Source organism: Hibiscus syriacus, unplaced genomic scaffold, assembly GCF_006381635.1.
Source record: "Hibiscus syriacus cultivar Baekdansim isolate YM2019G1 unplaced genomic scaffold, ASM638163v2 tig00111708_pilon, whole genome shotgun sequence".
Lineage (NCBI taxonomy): Eukaryota > Viridiplantae > Streptophyta > Magnoliopsida > Malvales > Malvaceae > Hibiscus > Hibiscus syriacus.
This window is the reverse complement of record NW_024063159.1, coordinates 2577866-2589912: the sequence shown is the minus strand read 5'-3', so window position 1 is coordinate 2589912 and position 12047 is coordinate 2577866. Positions and strand designations below refer to the sequence as shown.

The window sequence follows — 12047 nt, the reverse complement described above, 5'->3', positions numbered from 1 at the left end:
TCCTACACCCTTCATCTTGTTGTTTTAAAACAAATTAAGCTTTCCTTATGTTTAATTTCCATCTAATGATAAAAACTAAACTTAAATTTCATCTAATAATCAGCTCATGAGAAATTTCACCTTTGCTTTGAGCCTTCACTGTGGAGAAAATAAGAGAATAAGAGAACTCTGGAAGCTTGTTTTTTTCCTTCACTTCCATGTGGTTAATATATAACCATAACCCAATTAAATTATTTACTGGCTAATTACCATCTTGTCCTTCAATTCCATATTTCTTGTAATTAACTCCTATACAAAAATTTATAATATAAGTCCTTACTCTATTCAATTATTATACTTTAGTCACCAAATTCCCAAACCTTACAATTTAGTCATTAACTCGGTATTGAGGATGTTACAAATATGGCTTAGAAATCCTTGAAAAATCTTGTATGAAACGCCTATAGAACCCCGCATGTCCCAGGAAACTCCTTATGCCTTTCACGGTAGTGGGTGGAGGTAACTTCTTAATCACTTCCATCTTGGCCTTGTCAATCACTATGTCACGGTGAGGAATTTTGTGGCCTAACACAATTCTTTCTGTCACCATGAAGTGACACTTCTCCCAGTTAAACACAAGGTTAGCCTCCTCGCGTCGCTTCAACACTTTAGATAAATTACTGAGGCATTTATCAAAGTCATCGCCCGATAAAGAAAAATCATCCATAAAAATTTCCAAGAAGTCCTTTACCATGTCTGAAAAATGGCTTTCATATACCTTTGAAAAGTTGTTGGGGCATTATATAATTCGAATGACATCCTCCTAAAGGCATGGATATCATATGGGCAAATGAAGGTGGTCTTTTCCTGATCTTTTGGTGTTATGGCAATCTGATTATACCTAGAATATTTGTTAATAAAGCAATAAAATGCCTTTCCCGTAAAATGATCAAGCATTTGATCGATGAATGGGAGGGGAAATGGCCATTCTTCCTTGCCTTGTTCAATTTTTGATAGTCCATACAAATCCTCCAACCTGTGACGGTCATCGTTGACAAGAGCTCATTTTCCTTATTTTTCACCACGATCACGCCACCTTTCTTCGGCACGCATTAAAACAGGCTAACCCAAGAGTTATCAGATATGGGATAAATCACCCCAACATCTAGCCAATTGTTGATTTCCTTCATCACTACTTTCTTCATTTTTTTGGTTAAGTCTCCATTGGGATTCCACAGAATTGACATGGCAATCATCTAACTAGATCTTGTGCATGCATATGGTAGGACTGATTCCCTCCAGGTATATCATAGTTCACCTGAGAGCTTTTTTAAACTACAACAATACACTCAACAAACTACACTCTTGGTCAAGGGTTAGACTAGCAGATATAACAACTGAAAAAGTATTATCACTGCCTAGATAAGCATATTTTAAATGTGATGGCAAGGGTTTAAGTTCTAAGTAGGTGCATGCTGCAGCCAAGGTTTTGGAGGAATAAATTCATCAAATTCAATGGGTTCGAATCTCATACTTGGTCTAGCTTGAAACAAGCTAGAATGTTCCACCTTTGATGAATATTTCTTTAACTCTGCATTTGTTTCATCTTCAATAAGTCTTTCATTTGTGTCAATCAAAAAAATTCTTTGAAAATTTTGTTGTTCGCTTCTTTTTGTAAAATTTTGTCTTGGCAAAAATTGTCATGCTCTTCCAGATGTAAAAATATGCCATGGCCAAAAATGTCTACTTCGGCTTCCTCTATTGAATCCATGTCTTCAATATATTGGCATTCTTCAGAATCATCAATATATTTTAGAGTGTTGAAGACATTGATTGTGATACTCTGATCGGGCACCCTCATAATGAACTATCCCTTCTCGCCATCTATTAGGATGTGCCTTGTGGCTAAAAAGGGATCATCATCCTCACAGTCTAGAATGAGGAAGTCTACTGAAAATACAAACTTGTCCACTTTCACGATGACATCCTCAATCATGCCCTTGGGACGAACGTGTGATCGGTCAGCTAGTTGCAAGATCACGGTGGTTGGTCAAGCATTACCCATTCCAAGCTTTAAAAATATGGACTTAGGTATCATAATCACACTTGATCTCAATTCACATAGAGCTCTTCCAACATAGTTTTCACCGATGGAACTAGGTATAAAAAAACTGCCAGGATCTTTTTACTTCGGTGAAAGTTTACTCAGTGCATACCAATATTTTTTCCATATTTCTCTTTATCGTGCTATGTCCTTAAAAAATTTGGCATATGAAGGCATCTGATCAATGGCCTCAAGCAGTGGGACATTGATATACAACTTATCAAGGACATCAACAAATTTTTTAAATTGTATCTCATCTTTGTATTTTTTTCAACCGTTAAGGGAAGGGTGGAGAGGGTCTGACTTCAACTGCTACAGGTGGAGGTGAAACTTTTACCGTGGCATTAAATTTCCCCCCATCAATAGGATGATTGGTGGAACCCTTGTCCTTGTCATTCTCCTTCTCCATAGGCAATTCTTCTTATTCAACAAGTTCAGCTTGACCTTCAGATTCTTTTTGTACAGCGCCATGGCGAAAATTTCTTACTTTTTCGCCCTAAATTTGTCTTCTTGATTAATTTGGGTACCACTTCTCAATGTAAGAGCATTGCATTGCTCCTTTCCGTGAGGCTTAGTGACCTTAGTATCACTAGGTAGACTTCTTTGTGGGCACCATGTAATGTTGTGGCAATTTGGCCCACTTGTTTCTCCAATGCTCTCAAAGATGAGCTATGAAATCTTTTATCGAAGTCATAAATTCTTGCAGAGAAGCTTCTAGGGAGTTAGCATTTGAGGAAGATATTGAACCTTTGTTAATATTTTGTCATGGCATCTGTTGATGCTGAAAATTTTAAGGTTCAGAAATATTTTGTTGTTGCCTATTTAAGTTGCATGCATGGTTGTTGTCAGTCGCTTGATTAGCCAAGAAAGTTAGGATGCTGACACCATCCTGGATTGTAGGTGTTAGAGTAGGGGTTATTGTTGCTTCTATTGAAATTGCCCATAAAATTGATAGACTCCTAATTTTCTGGAAATTTACTCTCATGGTGGTTACCACAGTAAAAAATGCATGTCAAGTTGGTTGCTTTGACTTCCTTTACCTCATTGGAACATTGTAGATTTTTCAACATATTTGTTATGGCAAAAAGTTGGGCAGATACAAAATCCTTGGTGTAAAGTTCAAATGCCCCAAATACATTACTTCTAGTTCCAAGCCTTGTAGATGGGAATTGATAATCATTGTTGGCTATCCCATTAAGGATATCAAAGGCTTCCTCGAGTGACTTATCAAGCAAAGTACCATTTGCCGAGGCATCCAACATCATATGAGTGGGTGCATAGTTTCCATTATAGAACATCACAACCTGAGTCTAGTCATGGAATCCGTGGTTGGTGCACTAATTTCATTATAGAACATATCTGTCCTAGTACTTACATATAGATTCTTTTTTGCCCTGGCGAAAACTTACGATGTCATTGCGAAGTTGCGTGTGCATGTTGGGTGGATTATACCTTAGTTAAAAAGTTTTGCACAAGTCAGCCCAAGACTCTATCGAGCCAGATGGGACTCCACTAAGCCAAGCTCTTGATTGGTCACGCAAAGAGTAAGGGAATGAATTTACCTTCAACACATCTTCGTGCACTACTTGATGTCTAAACGAGTCGCACACTTCGAGGAAAGCACAGACATGTTGCCTAGCATCTTTATTAGACGAGCCACCAAATTGACTGATGGAATTTAGTATGTTGAGCATTACCAATTTGAGCTCAAAATGGGTTGCCTAAATTTCTGGTACCATAATTCCAGGGTTGAGATCATCAAAGATAGGGGTTAAGTGATATTGTATAGCTCGTGGTATTGCAACATTTCTAGGAAGATTATTTGCCGCTATATTTGGATCTACCTGGTCATCCACAGGGTCACCAGCTTGATATGGTAATCGATGCATGTTTCGTCGGGCACGATGAACATGTCGTCTTTGTTTAAAAAAATTGCTCATTTCATGTTCAACGGGTAATAGTGGTTCTCCAGTTGTTCTTCTAGTCATGCAACGACAAAAACCTATAAAAAAAACAAAGAAAACAAACAAGTAAAACAAAAAATGAGAAACTGACGAGAAAAACTTACTATGGAAAAACTAAAAAAAATCTTACATATGATAATCCCCGGCAACGACGACAAAAACATGATCTCATGTAAATGTGTGTGATATGGCACACAAATCTGTGCAAGTATACATAATCGATGCAAGTAATACATTAGTGAGTGAGTATCGTCTCCACATGGATTGGGGGAATTCTTTAAAGATTTCTACAACTAGGAATAGATGCCACTAACTAATCTTAAACGCCTAAATATAATGATATAAACAAATGAGGAAAGAGCTATGGCAGATGGTATGAACTGATAGAATAAGTTTGCTAAGGTAAGAGTTGTGTAAAGTGAAGTGAGCATATAATTTTTTTCATGGCAAGAAAAATATGCAAGAGTAAACAAATAAAAATTGCTAAGGAAAAAATTAATTGTAAGAGTAAGTAAATAAAAGTTTCTAAGGAGAAAATTGTTCGAGTTCTTAATATATACTAACATCCTCACATAATTAGACTTCTAATGGAGCACTTGGATTGGATTTGCTATGGCAAGAAATTATTATATGCATAGGATGAACTAAGTATGCTATGCCTATGTTGTTCGACATGATTTACTAAAGTGTTCCTAAACTATCTCTAGTAAGGAACCTGATACAACTACTGTCACGTCAATACCTCTCAGTGTAAATAGTGACTTTAGTTTATCGATTGACTATCCCTTTTAGTCACTTAAAATCCCCTCCTTATCTCTAAAGCAAATTAGAACCTTACCATCCCAGATTAGTTCCCTTGTTCACGTAGATCTAACCTAACTCTCTCGATATTAGGTATCAACTCTTAGAAAAATGATTATCTCTCAACAACTCTTACAAAGACTAGGAATATTATTCCAATGCCCCAGAAAATCTCTCAAAAGCTCTTACAGTGCTAAGGCATAAGATTAAAACAGTGAACAAAACAACAATAAACTTAAATATATTTAATCATCCATTAAACATAAAATAATATATCATTCAAACATCTCCAACACCAAACAAAATAGTTCATGGTGTGGATAAAATCATCCCCAAATATTCATTAAATACAAGCCCTTAAAATATAAGAAATGAAGAACAAGGAGAAGGAAACTCCCAAAAACAGAGATGTTGTTGTGACATCAGACCACCACCAAGATTGCTCTATCGCACTAGCCTCTCTCGAGGGCCTAGCCGTTACTCCAACAAAGCCCTTCTATGGAGGACACCAAAGAAGGAAGAGAGGGGAACGTTGGAGAAGAAAGTATTGCAGCCGCCTTTTTCAAAGTTTTTAGGGTAGGTGAGAGTGAGATTTCTAGAATGGTGGGCACAATGTGCTATTTATAGTGGGGAATTTCTAGGGTTTAATGCCCTTAAAATTTCCCCAACCACCCTTGAATTCATGCCCATTTCGTGAATAATATGGAAACTGGCAGTGGTCCCAAATCCTTGGCAAGGGTTGAGGTTCACGTGAGGTACAATAGACAGCTAGCCACGCGACGTCAATAATTTTGTCTCGTACTACGTCAGACTTACAAGATAAAACTTTTCGTGGCGAAAAATTCCTCACGGTCATTGTCTTCAGTTCATCTGTATCATCACAAATAGCAAATAACCCTTCTTATTAGCATCATCAATTTTATCAAAAAAAAACTTTGTCGCGGTAAAACTTTTACACCACATGCAATGAAATGTCCTAAAGAAAACTATATGCAACTAAAATCCTATGACAATGGCTTTTGGACAAACAATAACTTAAGTAAAAATACCTAAATATAGTTTTTTTTACAGAGTTATCATGCTCCCCACTTATGCCATGTCATGTTACCTGCTCCCAGAGGGGATCATTGAGGATATTACATCACATGTGAGATCTTTCTAATGGTCTGATAAATAGGATAAATGAGGTTGGGCTATGGTCTCTTAGGAGAATATCTGCAAAGCTAAAAGGGAAGGATGATAGGATTCAGAGACCTCAAGTTGTTCAACATTCTCTTCTTAACACTCAAGTTTAAAAGATTCTTCAATACCTCGACTCTTTAGTAGGGAAAGTTTTAAAAGCGAAGTATTTCCCTAACCTTGATTTGTTTGATGCCAGACTTAGAGATCGAGCTTTATATGAATGGGCTAGCATCTACAAAGTGAATGAACTATTAAATAGGGTTTCTTTTGGAGAGTCAACTATGAATGGCAAGCTAGAATGTTTGGGGTGATTTTCCCCATGTATGTTAGATTGTCTTCTATCTTGATAATTTTGATAACCCCCTTAAATGTTCGAAATTCATGATTCTAGAGTACCACAATGGGATGAAAGTAAAATTAGGAGAGTTCTTTCACTAGAGGGTGCGAACAAAGTTCTGAGAACACTGATTGCCCCTTCTAGAGCTGACAAACTCATCTGGGGTCATAATATTCAAGATGCTACTCGGCTAAATCGGGCTACAACTAGTTGCTTATTCGAAAAGAATCTTGAGAGATAATCAAAGAATATGAAAGACCATTACCAAGCTCCCCGTACTTCCAAAAATAAAGATCTTTTGGTGGAGGGTTTGCCATCGAATGACTGCCCAAAATCACTGACGATCGTCTTTTTATTTGTCAAAAATAATAAATAATTCATCTTCAAACAGAATAATTGTAGTATAGAAAGAAGATTGATCCCCATGGAAAATATGGAATTTCAGCGCAAATAGATTTCGAGTTCAGATACATAAGCAGTATTTAAATAAATAAGGAGGGGGTAGACTTGATTTATATCAGATGAAGAAAGTAGATAAAGGCTAAGGCGAAGTAAATCTAAAAATTGAGTAAGTAGTAAATCAAAAGAGAAATGAAATAAAGTTTAGAGATCACAAATAAGGAAAATCGCGTCGAGCTAGCTTGTCTCAATTTCACTAAATCATTGAAATAGATTTTTGCTCCGGGATTCATATGGGTTACAGTCTACAAGGCCTAACCCATTGTAACTTGTTTTTCTCTCATGTAATCGATCTTCCTAAGTCTATCTTCGAAAGATGATTCTTAAGTGGATTAACTACAACTATTGTCATTAAAATAATTAGATTTAAAAGAACTGGAAAAGCCGGACTCGGATGTTGTCTCGTCGAATTACCACATGTCGATCATTCCTCCCAACGGTATATTTAAACAACGTCAGACCAAAGTCTACTTTTTGATTTGAAAGCGTTTAAAAATTATAGTAAGGTTGATTACCAAACTCTTTATCTAGAAAAACGAGAATGTATCCTGAAGGGAATTAAGTATTATTCAATTCTCATGTGTCGAATTGATTTATTACTCTCGGCTAAAAGGAAATTAGCTAAACAAGATATGATTGATCATACTTAGCATGTTTTGATGAAAAGAATTTAAAAGCGCAAAGTAAAACGAAGGAAAGATGAAACGAAGGAAAATATGGTGCGGCTGCCTTCAAATACAGGCTGGGTTTCCCTAGTGGGAAATAACAAGGAAAATGGAAGTAAAACAAGTCCTCCGTGGAAATCCAACGGCCCAAACATTAGTTTTTTTTATAAAAAAAACTCGATAATGAAAATCATACAGAGCAAAGTAAAAACACACAGCCCACTCTCAAGACTACGCTGAAAGATAATAAAAAAAATGAAATGTAAATCTAATTATTTAATTATTTATTAAAATACAAATATTTAGAGAAATAAAATGTGCGACTTCCTTAAAAGAATACACAACAAGTGGACGAGAAGAAGGAACTCAATCAAAACGGCAAAGCAGAAGAATCAAAACAAAAAGTAAAAATAGAACCCTAGGTTTTTTTTTTCTTTTTCTTTTTTCGAAAATCAAAATTACATTGATGATGATGATGATGATGATAACTTGAGCGTACCATGGCTAGGGAACACGAACCAACCGCGCGACCTTGGGGTACGTTAGAGGAACTCCTCCTCGTCTGTGCCGTCAACCGCCACGGCACTAAGAGCTGGGACTTTATAGCCCTCGAACACCAGAGCCGGAGAATCTCCTCGTCTTCTCTCACTCCACAGCTCTGTAGAGACAAGTTTTTTTATCTTAAAAGACGCTTCGTATCCCCAATCGGTGTCGATTCTTCCTCCAGTTTGGTTGACCAGCTCCGAAGGATACGCGTCGAGGAGCTTCGTCGTAAGGTTCAACAACGTGACGTTTCGATCGTGTAAATAAACGAAACCAAATGACGATTCCTTTTCCGAATGATTACGTAGTTCACCTGCCCTTGTGGTGAGATCTGAGCAGTTGCTTCTTTTTTTTGGGTGATTTACATGTCGTTGGAATTGAAGGTCAAGAGATTGGCGGAGGAAAGGAAGAGGAGTTTTAAAGAGGAGACAGATCTGGGTAACCGACAGAATATTCTGTCGCCGGAAACATTCGCCGGTACGCCTGCCGGCGGTGATGGCTCCGGCGATCTCGATGACCGATCATTCAACGAGTCCAACTCCACCAGTCAAAAACCTGAGTTGACCACGTCGGCCACTATTATTGTTAAAGACGAACAAAACGATGCCGGGGAAGTGGTAGGAGAAAGAAAAGCACAAGTTATAACAGAGCCGGTCGAACCGAGAGGTGAGAACGAGGCCGATCCGGTTCGAACCGGGAAAGGAACGGTTGACGAACGATTAAACGTTGAAGAACACGATAATAAGTAGCAGGTGAGTGACGTACAAAGCTCGGCGAGTTTATCGAAGAAGAAATGGGCTAGTGGTAGTAGCAAGGGTGGATGCAGCAGCCGAGAGGAACGCGAGGGAGATGAGGTTTCTCCCGCCAAGAAGCGAGCCTCGGCGGTGAAGCCTGAGTCCATGGTTAGGCTTCTCGGGATCATCCACTCTCATCGGCTCGGCTCGGCTTTGGACCGCCGCCAACGGAGCCAGGTAATTTTTTTTTAAATATTTAATATTACTAACAACGAATAAGGATTATTATTATTATTATTATTATCCTAAAATTTAAAAAAACATATGAGTCTAAAACAAAAAATATAAAGGAAACAATTAGAACCAATTAATCTGCCACGTAAGCTATTTTTGAACTTAATGATATTCATCACAAAAATATTGGAGGTTTCCGTAATTTTAGACCAGACTTTAGATTGACGTGGCGCTTTGTGGGCAGTAATAAACCATCAACACAGCATTATGGTTTACTGACATTTTGGATGAGGCCTTTCTCTTATTTAAATATGGACCCAAAGCTGAACTATTATTTTCTTTTAGGCTTAATGTACTATTTGTATCATGAAATCAATTTTAGAATTTAAATTCATTTGAACGTAAAAATATTAATTTATATTCAGATATTGGAAAACATATTATCCTTATTATTAATACCTTTTTTATAAAAAATTGTTTATTATGAATTTATTGAAAAAATTCATAAATAAATAATTAAATTAGAATTTATAAATTAATAATCAAAATTTAAATCTTTTAAAAACGTAAATCCATTTGTAAATATACAAAATGAGATAGGAATATATTAGGGTCGAACTTTTAGGATTAGTTTCTTCTCCTTTAATAATGAGTTTTTATATAAAAAAATTTATTAACGAATATGTCCAAAACATTACCCACTGAACTAAACACAATTTATTTAAAAACTAATTAATTTTTAATACAATCTCACCTCAGGCTTTTGAGTAATTGTTTCTATTATTCCCAAGTTTGGTGGAGGCCAGCTTAAGAGCGTCGGCTGGCTCCACTTAGGGACGGATATGATTTATTTCGAAGGTATTGATAATTTCCATAAAATACCCCTTTACTTATTAATTGTTAAGTATGATTGTCTCCATTAGTGAATTTGTTTTTTAGAATATATGTTTAGATTATTTCCTATTCCTCAAATTATACAGAACAATATAAAATTTTATGTTAATAAATATATTTACTATTATTATTATTATTTGAAAATGACATTTATTATTATTGAAAGATATAATTATATCTTTTGAAAATATAATTATTTTCAATAATATTTTAATAATTAAACAGAAATTCTGACACGGGATTTCACCTCCTGTCATCCTTGAGAATTTCTTGTATTCTCATTAGTTAACAATTGTAATTTGCAGGAGTCTGGAAGATACAAAAACCTGATAAGGCAACACATGGATCTCCAAAGAATTCAATCCAGCCTGGCTAAAGGTGTCTACTCTGATTGCAGCACAAAGTTCTTCAGGGATTTCCTCCTCTTATTCAACAACATCATCGTTTTTCACCAAAAAACATCTCCTGAATTTACCACCGCTGAACAACTCCGAGCTCCGGTCTTGAAGGAAATGAACCATAAGCTTCTTAAATAAGTACCTCCGCAATCCGAAACCGACTCGAAACCCGACAAATCTTCTACTATAGTTGCATGTGGCAAACGCACTTCTTCCAAGGCAGTAACCAAGAATGCTACTAATAAGAGGGCAGATAAAAAAGAAAGAGTTGTTGGAGAGAAGCCAAAGGCAAATGAGAAGAAGGATGATGCTAGCTCTTTTACCGACATCGCCATGAGGAAGAAAAAAAGTAAAGAGAGAGTGGTTTCGGGTCGTCGGAACTCATGAGAACAAGCAGCAAGAGTGGGGAGTCGAATCACGAGTATGGTGATAACGAGCTTAGCTCACGTGACGCCGTGGAGCTGAAGGTGGATACTAAGAAAGAAACTAACAAGGCAAGAAAGAAACAAGGAGCGGCAAGTTTTTTGAGAAGAATGAAGTAGAATTCACCGAGTGAAGTGTTGGAGAAAGAGGATGACAACGACGATGAAGTTGACGGCGATGGTGATGGTGATGATTCAGACGATGAGAGTAAAGATGATAAAGAGAAGGGAAGGGTGGTGGAGAGGGTTACGAGGAGTTCGGGAGGAAGAGGGGGGAGGGCGAAGAGAGGGGTGGGGAGGCCGCCGAACAGAGCATCGGCGGAGTCGAGGGGAAAGAGAGGGAGGGAAAACGTGGATAATGAGGTGGGATTGGGAGGTAGTGGAAGGGCTAGGAAACGAGGTAGAAGGTGATGTATGATAAATGAGAATCCTGTATAATGGTGTTTTTCCTTACTAATAATATCTGTTATATGGAGCTGTTCTCGTTTTTAAGATCTCGAGTGGATGTTTCCCGTGCCTGACCTAAGCAGTAAGGCTCTTTTCTCATATCACCTTCCATTGATTTAAAAATAGGATCCTTTACGAGAATGTTTTGTTGGATAGGAGCGCTGTCCATAAAATAGGGGAAGGTACACTTGGCCGGCAACGTGAATTTTGATTTCTTTTGCTCAATTTTTAATTTTAATAATATTAGTATATTATTTTTTTATGTCTTGTACATTTAAATTAATTAATTTATAATGTTTTCACAAAAAAATTGTCATACTATATTTTAAAAAATAATAATAACCATAATAAGCTATCCAAGAAAATATAATTTCAGTCGAAAAAAGTATTCTCTTGAATTTCCCTGTCACCGGTCACCACGTGTATCATGAGATTACCTTTTATATTTAATTTGATTTCGGTTCAATTTTTAAAGAAAATTAATATTGCAGTGTAATCTGATATTTAATCTCGGATTAACCTATTATTTTTCAAATAATTTTAATTAAATATATTTTTTATCATTTTAAGTCTGTTTATTATTATTATTTAAAACTTAACGACAATTATTATAACACTTAATAAAAGTGATATAATAAAATTTAAGGATAAATTATACATTTAGTACCTTAATTATCATTTTTGTTATGCTTTGATCATTCAATTATTTTTTATTTCAAAATTTAATGTTATGTTTTGATTTCATTTTGGTCACTCACAGTTAAAATATAACGGTGATGTTGACGTATCATCATAAGATAATACCATGTTATCATTGAAGAAAATACCATGTTAGTAGTTATGTTAATTTTTTAACGACATATGACCAAAATGAAATCAAAATG

General features: G+C 36.2%; 1 pseudogene; it reads left to right on the top strand.

Annotated features, from left to right (window-relative positions):
- Positions 1-7991: 7991 nt before the first annotated feature.
- LOC120168079 lies at positions 7992-11179 on the top strand (annotated as a pseudogene).
- The last annotated feature ends 868 nt before the right edge of the window (positions 11180-12047 follow it).